Raw genomic sequence first — 10,501 nt, forward strand, 5'->3', positions numbered from 1 at the left:
AGCCTCTGAGGGCAAGACTGAGAGCAGCCATAACTGCTAGCCCCGCCCTGTTGAACCTGTTGGACCCGCCCCACCCAAGCCCTGCAAGGAGACTTTTGCTGGATAGCCTCAGGCAAAGGCTAGATTAGCACCTTCCTAGAGATCCAGGAGCCAGGAAGCCCAGAGGTCAGAGTGGGACCATCCAGCTTGCAGCTCCATGGAACCATAAAAGACACACTCAGGGGGCAGACTCAGTGAGCACCAAAGCCCCATCGAAGCATGTCTAGCCCCAGAGGGGTGTCTCCAGACAGAAGTTCTCCCACTGCAGACACAGCTGATTCTCTCAGCCAATTGGCCTGGAGGTCAATTCCTCCCAGTGATAACTACAACAATCAAGGCTTAACTACAACAAGACTGTACACAAAGCCCACAAGGGGGTGCACCAAGAGTGTCTACCTCAGGTAATTGGGACACTTAGCACAGAAAGGCACTCTATCGACACAGCAAAGCATAAAAAATGCCAAGACAAAGAAACAGGACATAAATGACAGAATTGGGGGAAAGCAAACTGCTGGATATAGAGTTCAAAACCACACTGTTAAGGTCTCTTAAGAACTGTCTAGAAGCTGCCGATAAATTTAGTAAGACCCTGGAAAAGACTGGTGAGACCGCCGATAAATGTAGTGAGATCCTCAAGAAATCTAGTGAGACCCTCGATGGTGTGATAAAGGACCAACTAGAAATTAAGCATACACTGACTGAAATAAAGAATATTATACAGACTCCCAACAGCAGACCAGAGGATCGCAAGAATCAAGTCAAAGATTTGAAATACGAAGAAGCAAAAAACACCCAACCGGAAAGGCAAAATGAAAAAAGAATCCAAAAATACGAAGATAGTGTAAGGAGCCTCTGGGACAGCTTCAAGTTTACCAACATCCGTATTATAGGGGTGCCAGAAGAAGAGAGAGAGCAAGATATTGAAAACCTATTTGAAGAAATAATGACAGAAAACTTCCCCTACCTGGTGAAAGAAATAGACTTACAAGTCCAGGAAGCGCAGAGAACCCCAAACAAAAGGAATCCAAAGAGGACCACACCAAGACACATCATAATTAAAATGCCAAGAGCAAAAGACAAAGAGAGAATCTTAAAAGCAGCAAGAGAAAGAAAGTCAGTTACCTACAAGGGAGTACCCATACGACTGTCAGCTGATTTCTCAATAGAAACTTTGCAGGCCAGAAGGGAGTGGCAAGAAATATTCAAAGTGATGAATACCAAGAACCTACAACCAAGATTACTTTATCCAGCAAAGCTATCATTCAGAAGTGAAGGTCAGATAAAGAGCTTCACAGATAAGAAGAAGCTAAAGGAGTTCATCACCACCAATCCAGTATTATATGAAATGCTGAAAGGTATCCTTTAAGAAGAGGTAGGAGAAGAAAAAGGTAAAGATACAAATTATGAACAACAAATACACACCTATCAACAAGTGAATCTAAGAATCAAGTGAATAAAAAATCTGATGAACAGTATGAACTGGTGATTGTAATAGAATCAGGGACATAGAAAGGGAGTGGACTGACTATTCTTGGCAGGGAAAGGGGTGTGGGGGGTGCAGGAAGAGATTGGACAATAATCGTGCACCTATGGATGAGGACAGTGGGTGGGGAGTAAGGGCAGAGGGTGGGGTGGGAACTGGGTGGAGGGGAGTTATGGTGGGAAACAAGAGGAACCAATGTAATAATCTGAACAATAAAGATTTAATTAAAAATATGTTAGGAAACAGCAATTTGAAGAAAAATGGTTTAAATTGTTATGGCTTTTAGCATCAGTTTTTATTTTGCTGTATATATTACATAACTTGAATTAAATATAATTTTGAGATAAAAAAAGAAAAAGAAAAAAGAAAATGTGTACCTTGACTGTGGATGGCTGGGTGGCCTTATCACACTTTAAGAATTCAAATGCTTTTTACAATGAAAAGAAAGAGAGTTTCATCTCATTTCTCTTCCAGGGTAGATATCTGTCAATAGAAGGTGGACATCAATAAAAGGAGGGGCTTGCACAATCAATCCAGAAAGTCAGCAATCTATGAATAATCCAGAACCGAGTATTTATCTCCTCTGCCTCAAACCCTCCTCCAGCCAGTGAGCAAGTTAATTACTCTCAAGTCAAGCATAGTGCCCCCCAGTCACAGTGGCCCAATGCTGACATACAAAGCATACAAATAATTCTCACTCTGGCATAAAAGTGACAACTTTCTTGGAAGAAAAGCAGATACTGTAAATTTCTCAAAGTCTTCCTGAAACATTTTTTAAAGTAATTTTTACTTCTTTAGAATAAATGCATACATGGCAAACCATCCTAACTAATAAAAGACAAAAAGGGTAATTGACTGTACCTTCGCTATGCTTCCCATTGGCTAATCAGAACCATTTGCAAATTAACTGCCATGAAAAATAGCGGTTAATTAGCATACTGCAGGCAGGGCTGGCCAGTGCCAGACGCCATCTGGGCCCCGTGTGCGGCCAGGCTTAAGCGGCGCGAACGTGTCACCTAAGCCTCGTCCCAGCTGGGTCCCCTGTGTGCCTCCTAAGCCCCGCTGCCAGCTGGGTCCCCATGGTGATCCCAGAGCAGGCAAGTGCAGAGGGAGGGGGCCCCCATGTGGGCCTGCTCCTGGATCGCCAGAGCAGGCAAGTGCGGAGGGCGGGTGGCCCCCAGGTGGGCCTGCTCCTGGGATCGATGATCCCAGAGCAAGCAAGTGCGGAGGGCAGTCCACCCCCATTTGGGCCTGCTCCTGGGATCGCCATGGCGATCCTAGACCAGGCAAGTGAAGAGGGTGTCCCGCTCCCAGGTGGGCCTGCTCTGGGATCACCAATCCCAGAGCAGGCAAGTGCAGAAGGCGTCCCGCACCTAGGTGTGCCTGCTCCTGGGATCGCTGATCCCAGAGCACGCAAGTACGGAGGGCGGCCTGCCCCCAGGTGGGCCTGCTCCTGGGATCGCCATGGCCATCCCAGAGCAGGAAAGTTCCCCACAGGCAGCACCCAGCAGGGCCTGCCCCCATCTCTGCATTGATCCGGTGATGCATTGATCCGGTGATCCATGAGCAGGAAAGTACAGCCTGCTGGCCACAGCTCAAGGGAGAGAAAAACACACAGTGGAGGCCAGGAGCCTGAGAGATCAACGGAGAGGGGCGCCTGCTCCAAGCCTCCACGGTGTGGCTGGGGGCAGACCCCAGCAGACACACACACACACACACACACACACACACACACACACACAGGATGCCTGCTCCGAGACTCTGCTGCCAGTCTGTGGCTGCCAGTAGGACATCCACTGAGGGCTCCCGGACTGTGAGAGGGGCAGGCTGGGCTGAGGGAACCCCACCCCCCAGTGCACGAATTTCGTGCACAGGGCCTCTAGTCTGTAATAAAAGGCCCATTCTATAAAATTTTACCTGGTCCTGCTCATATCTGCAATCATAACCATATTTACAGTCAAATATATCTATACTAATAAAAGAGTAATATGCTAATTAGACTGGGAGACCTTCCACGAAACCTTCCAGATGTTCTTCTGGACAAAGCCATGGTGGCAGGGCTGAGGTAGAGGCGGTTAGAGGCCAAGAGGGGAGGGCAGTTGTGGGTGATCAGGCTGGTGGGGGGTGGGGCCGATGGGGGTAAGCAGACCAGCAGGGGGCCAGTTGGGGACAAGCAGGCCATCAGTGGGGGTCAGTTGGAGGTGATCAGGACAGTGGGGGGGGCAGTTTGGAGTGAGCAGGCCAGCAGGGGGACAGTACTGGATGAGCAGGCCAGTGGGGATGGAAGGTAGGGGTGAGCAGGCCAGCAGGGGGTGCAGTTTGGGGTAATCAGGCTGGCGGGGGGGAGAATTTGGGGGCAAGCAGGCAGGCAGCTGGGGGGGGGCAGGTGGGGGTGAGCAGGCTGGCAGGCAGAGTGGTTAGAGGTAATCAGGCAAGCAGGCAGGCAGGTGAACGGTTAGGAGCCAGCAGTCCCAGATTGCGAGAAGGATGTCCGGCTGCTGGTTTAGGCCCGATCTCTGTAAACTGGCAGTAGGACATCCTTTGAGGGGTCACAAATTGGAGAGGGTGCAGGCCAGGCTGAGGAACACACCCTTCCGCGTGCACAAATTTCATGCACCGGGCCACTAGTTTCTTAAATAATAAGACTTGAAAGTCAAAATTACTCCTGAATCCATAAGCTGCAGAATGGATGTTGTGTTAGCAGGCCTGAAAACATTAATCTCATTGTACATCTGCATCAGAGTTCTTGAGTGACTGGGTACATTGTCATATTTTGCAATAAATTTATTGTTTTTCTGAACAGTTGATGTCAACAATGGGCTCAAAACAATCAGCAAATCATGTTATCATTCCAGCTTTGTTTTTCCAGAGGAGATTTAGCATATTACTTAAAATTCTAGTTTTTCAAAATGGTAAATGACTGTTTGCTTCAACTTAAGGTCACCAGCTGCTTTAATCCTTAAGTAGAGAGTCATCCCTATTTCATTGCTGGAGTTGAGGTCATGTGACAAACAGCCCTACTAGATGGTGGAAGGGAAGTTCATAAAAGGAAAAAGTGGGATTCTGTTATTAGCCAAGAGAAGAAAGAATACTAGACAGTAATATCAACTACTGACACTATTTTAACACTTTCCCAAATACCTCACAGTAAAAAGTCATTGACACTGTTTTTAGCCATCTTAAAAGAGAGAGCCACTGCATGACTAATGTGTAGGCTCGTCAAAATTTTTTTTAAAAAAACAACTACAAATTATGCCCTGGCTGGTTTGGCTCAATGGATTGAACATCAGTGTGGGGACGGAAGGGTCCCAGGTTTGATTCCGGTCAAGAGCTTGATTCCAGGCTCTGGTCAGGGGCACATGTGAAGGCAACCAACTGATGTGTCTCTCTCACATCGATGTTTCTCTCTTTCTCTCCCCTTCCTTTCCACTCTCTCTAAAAATCAATAGAAAAATATCCTCGGATGAAGATTAACAAACAACAACAACAACAAAAACTACAAATTTTGAGGTATCTGAAACAAAAGTGTTCATGGATTCAAAACTTTACTGTTCAGCCCTGCCAGTGTGGCTCAGGGATTGAGCATCAACCTATGAACAAGAAGGTCACAATTTTATTCCAGTCAGGGCACATGCCTGTGTTGCGGGCTCAATCACCACTGCAGAGCATGCAAGAGGCAGCCAATCAACGAGTCTCTTTCATCATTGATATTTCTCTACTTCCCCTTCCCTTCCTCTTTGAAATCAATAAAAATAATTTTTAAATAATGAGAGAAGTGATTAAAAGGACAAAACAAACGTTTTTTGAAAGTACAGAAGCAAATTTAGAGATAAGGGAATATTGTTTAAATGTACACAAGCTCAAGTCCAGAATCAAAAGTTCAGCGTCTTAACCAGAATTAATAAGAATTCTTCAGATGTCCTGAACATACATTGTTTCACAGCATTTAAAATTTCTTGTAAGATGTCCCTAACAGAATTATCTTAAGACAAAGTGCAGAAGAGAATTCCTGTTCCACTTCCATTTGGTGTACCCCCAGCACTACACCAACTCCTCTTAGACATTTTCAGAGATGTTCATAAATCTTAAAAGGTTCCAATTGCTGGTCCCACTCCATAATCCCAACCTTGACCCATTTTCTATCTTTATAAATGTCTGTCTTCTATTTCTGTTATTTCAGATCTTTGACTTTTCTCTCACTGAAGAAGAAATGAAGAGCATCGAAGCCTTGAATACAGATGTCCGCTTAGTGCGTCTGGACAAGTGAGTTCTGGGGGATCCTTAGTCAGGTACCACCCAGAGGTGTTAGATTGAAAAGCATCACCAAGTGGGCTCTTATGAACGTGGACCTATGTCCACAGAAAGCACAAGGCTAAAGGCCACTGGGCAGTATATTCTGAATATTAAATTGGTCTGGGTAAATTACATTCATTCTAGGAACTCCCTGTAAATCTACATTTTTATTTAAAAGAGGATTTCTGGCATTTATATCACATCCTATGACAGGTTAAGGCATGGCAGGCTAAAGACCTTAAGAAGAATTTCGTCATAGTGTATAAATAATACGATTCAAATTGATACAATCACACCACAATTATTCAAACACCATATGTATTTCTTCCTAAAAATCAAAGTGATGCGCGAATCAATAAAAAATACTTCCTGAGACAGATACATGGGAGTGTAGTAGAAAGAGCATCAAGTTGAGAGCCAAGAAACTAGTTTTATTTTATTTATTGTTGACACTATTACAGATGTACCCATTCCCCCCTTTACCCACTCCCACCCAGATCAGACCACCCCTCCTCCTCTCTCTGGCCATCACCATACTGTTGTCTGTATCCATGGGCTATGTATATATGTTCTTTGACTAATCAAGAAATTAGTTTTAGATGAATGCTCACCTATAAGTTTTGAAACTTCTAGTTCCACCATTCTAGCTCCATCTATCTACAAGTAAAATTCCTAACACTTCTTCAAATGATGCGAGATTCGGTTATTTAATGAGGTAGCCATTTATTCTCTAAATATTATTGGTCCTTGAAAATAAAAAGTGAATACACACACATGGTATGTATATACATACACATGATTTTTTCTTCTTAATCATTCTTTATTAATATTTCCAGTTCTTCAGATCACCTGAATAGTCATCTTCTCTTTACAATCTTCTCTTTAAGTGAACAATATAAATGCTCATAAAAATAATTCATATACTTTGGATACTTTGGACCCCAAGTATTTCAAGAATCAAAAACTGCTGTGACTGTATTAATATCAAATTTCTGAATCCATTTCTCAATGAATAAAATAACTTCCTACTGTGAATTTTCCAGGGAAAAATATTTTGACATCTAACTGCAAGAATGAAAGAATAAACAAACTCAGAAATAAAAAACATGTAGGTTAATTAATAGCTTTTGAAAATAAATGGTTTTTATTGAATAAATATTACATTAGGAAGAGATAGTAGGATGTAGTCAGTCCACCAATGTACTGATTATTTTATAGACAATTAGTTGGTAATATTATTTATCTTGACATTTGAAATGTTTAATACCTAATTCTAGAAACACTGAAAAAATAACTCATCATACCAGGAATAGAAAAATCATCAAGGAGAAAAAAATATTAGGCCTCGTGGGTCAAAAAAATGTATTATTTAGGCACGTTGGGCCATGAGTCTTTTTTGTTTTTCATCCAGTTTATTCTTGACTGGATTTCACAGCCTTTTTCTGTTTTAATTTAATCTGTACTTTATTTTAATTTATATTTTAATTTTTTAAATTAAATCTTTATTATTGAAAGTATTACATATGTCCCCTTTCTCCCCCATTAATCTCTTCTAGCCTGCCCTGGCCCCTGCCCCAGGCCTTCACGACCCTATAGTCTGTGTCCATGTATATTTTAATTGAAAGCTCATAGTACTTGTATGATGACTACTATGCTATTGCTATTTAAGAGACAGGTTCAACATCATTACTGTCATCATTATAGCAGAAACTTCCTTTGCTGGTCATCACCTTCTAGATCTCAAACTATCAACTCTCAGGAGGCCTAGTGAGAAGGGGGAGGAAGCACTGTACTGAGAAGAGGGTGACCTTGCTTGGTGACAGAGCTGTGAAGAGAAGTGCCTATGTGGTTCCGCTATCAGGACAGCAGAAGGGAGGGAGGAGTTGGAAAGAGGCAGGCTTCTCTCACCTCCTGTGTTTTTGTTCTGAGCAAAATGTTGGTGTAGAGGCAACCAGCCCCCTCCATGCCCAAACACACACACTGAAACCTCCAGGGCTTTAGTAAAAGTGCTGGCTTGATGAAAACTGGGAGGAGGTGGCTAAGAAACCTGAGGAATGATTAACAGAGAGAGGGAGTGGTTGCTGAAATTGTCAGAAGATGCTAGTAACACATACAGCTGTGCGACTTTGGAATGAAAGTTTTTCCCTTGCTTTGGCAGGTTGTCTGGTCATCCTGAATATCCATTCAAGGATGAATACTGACTTCAGAGAGTGCCTGCACTTATTTTTCCCTGCGTGTGTACCATGATCTTTGGCTTCCCCCACACGTGGAAGTGAAAAGGGTTTTACTACCCTCAGATGAAGTGGCGATGGGCTTAACTTCTGTATAAGAGAAGTGACTTTGACTTAGCTAAGTTGAAGAAAAAAATGTTTAAATCTGTTGAAATAATAGTTTGAAATTAAATAATTAAATTGTCAGCAACTCATAATGATTTGGTGGTTGTGGGTTTCCATCACTTTATATTCATTTTACCCAGCTTTAGGGATGGATAACTGCTAGTTTTCTCTTGCACGCTTTAAAGGGAAAGAGCTTCAACTTTTATGGTGATCACACTTACTGCCTATCACTCCTGCTCCCATGTATCATACAACCAGCATTATGCAAAATGGCTTCAGACTATCAACATACACAAATAAAACCCTGTATTGTAAGACGGTCCAAAGATAGCTATTTTAAAAGAAGGATCTTAATAACATACTGTAAAAAGCTTTATAAAATTTTTAAAGTATCTCTGGGATAACTGTGTCAATTTCAATGTAGCAATTTCCAAAGATCACTGGTAATTTTACTCAAAGGTTTTCAAAGTGAATAAGAAGATTATTAGAATTCTGCAAGAGAAATATATCTATTTTCAATTCACTAAAGCAATATATTTTATTCATTTATATTGGGTCACTTTCACAGGGCAAGAGAGGTCTTTAAAAAGTATTTGTCCACAAAATACTTTTTAAAAAATAAAAAGTATTTGTCCAAACCAATTGCTTATAATCTTCAATGACCTGAAAATATACACTTCTGAGAAATTGTCACTTTAAAAACATTTGATCTGTACTCATTATTTCCACTGATTCTAATATTAATATTTATAATGCTGTCCTCTGGAAAATGTATTGTTCACAAATATTAATAAACTATGGTAACTTACTCCACCACATGGATCTCCATTTTGTTGTGGGGGTAGTGGGCTTGTCATCTGAATTCAATTCAAGTAAAAAAAATGTGATCAAGTTCATATTACACATTTAGCACTGGGAAGAGAGGAAAGAAAAAGGAGAACAGAAACGAAAATGAAAGAACAGAAACTTGAGTCCTGATCTCAGTTGTCAAATCACTTCAAAGTATTTTGAGAGGGCTGGGGTGGAGGAGGGACCATACCTATCAAACTATTTTTTTAAATTGATTTTTAGAGTAAGAGGAAGAAAGAGGGGGAGAGAGAAAAAGAGAGAGAGAGAAACATCGATCTACTGCCTCCTGCATGCCCCCTAATGGGGATCAAACCCACAACCTGGGCATTTCACCTGACCGAGAATCAAACTGGTGACCTCTCAGTGCTTGGGACAAAGCTCTACCAACTGAGCCACACCAGCCAGGACTCAAACCATTTTTAAAAAACAGGCAATAGAAAAAGATCCCCACCAGCTCTCAGGGAAAAAATATAAATTTCTAAAAATTGGAAGAGGGTAATCCTCACTTAGTCATAACAGTGATGCTGAGGATAGAAAACAGAAAGGTCAAGAAAGAGTGACAGTCTGATATGAGCTACTGCATGTCACTTCCTCCTCCACTCTCACTCCTCTCAAGCTTTCCATTTATTTTGGGGTGAATTGTATCCCCAAAATTTATATGTTGAAGTCCTAGCTCCCAGTTCCTCAGAATGTGACCTTATTTCGAAATAAGGCCATTGCAAATGTAAATAGCTATGATAAGGTCATTGGGGTGGACCTTAATCCAATATGAAGGTAACCTTATAAAAAGGGGAAATTTGGACACAGATACTAAAACAGAAAAAAAAATGCCACGTGCAGAAAGAGGCAGAGATCTGGTTGATGCTTTCAGAATAAAGGAACCTCAGAAGTTTACGTCAACCTACTAGAACAGTGATGGCGAACCAATGACACGTGTGTCAGAGGTGACAATCGAACTCATTTTTTGGGTTGATTTTTCTTTGTTAAATTCATTAAAATATATAAAATAAATATCGAAAATATAAATCTTTGTTTTACTATGGTTGCAAATATCAAAAAATTTCTATATGTGACACGGCACCAGAGCTAAGTTAGGGTGTTGTTGCCCAACCCCAGCAGGTCCAGGGGTTCCCAAAGGTGAGGATGGAGTCGGTGAAAAAGGAATGACATGGAGACAGCGCTCAGTTGATCAACAGCCTAGCCAGGTTCTCTAGCCAGGTTCTAGCCAGGTTCTCCAGCCAGGTTCTGTCTTTATTCTCCTTTACATCTGTATTTATACCAGTTGATGTTAATCCTATCCATTGTATTCCAAAGGTTAGGGCATTTGTTATCTCCATTCCAAGGTCAATAGTCTATTTTTCTGTTAAGCTACAAGGAAGTAACTGAAGGAGATTATCCTAAGTAAAGATTATGTAGTTTAAGCGTGATTGTTCGTAGTTAAAGTGATTAATTACCCGCCTGGCACTTAGTTAAGGGGTTTTATTCCCTTCCTTACTCCTGT

The sequence above is a fragment of the Myotis lucifugus genome, unplaced genomic scaffold (genome assembly GCF_000147115.1).
Source record: "Myotis lucifugus unplaced genomic scaffold, Myoluc2.0 scaffold_770, whole genome shotgun sequence".
Classification (NCBI taxonomy): domain Eukaryota; kingdom Metazoa; phylum Chordata; class Mammalia; order Chiroptera; family Vespertilionidae; genus Myotis; species Myotis lucifugus.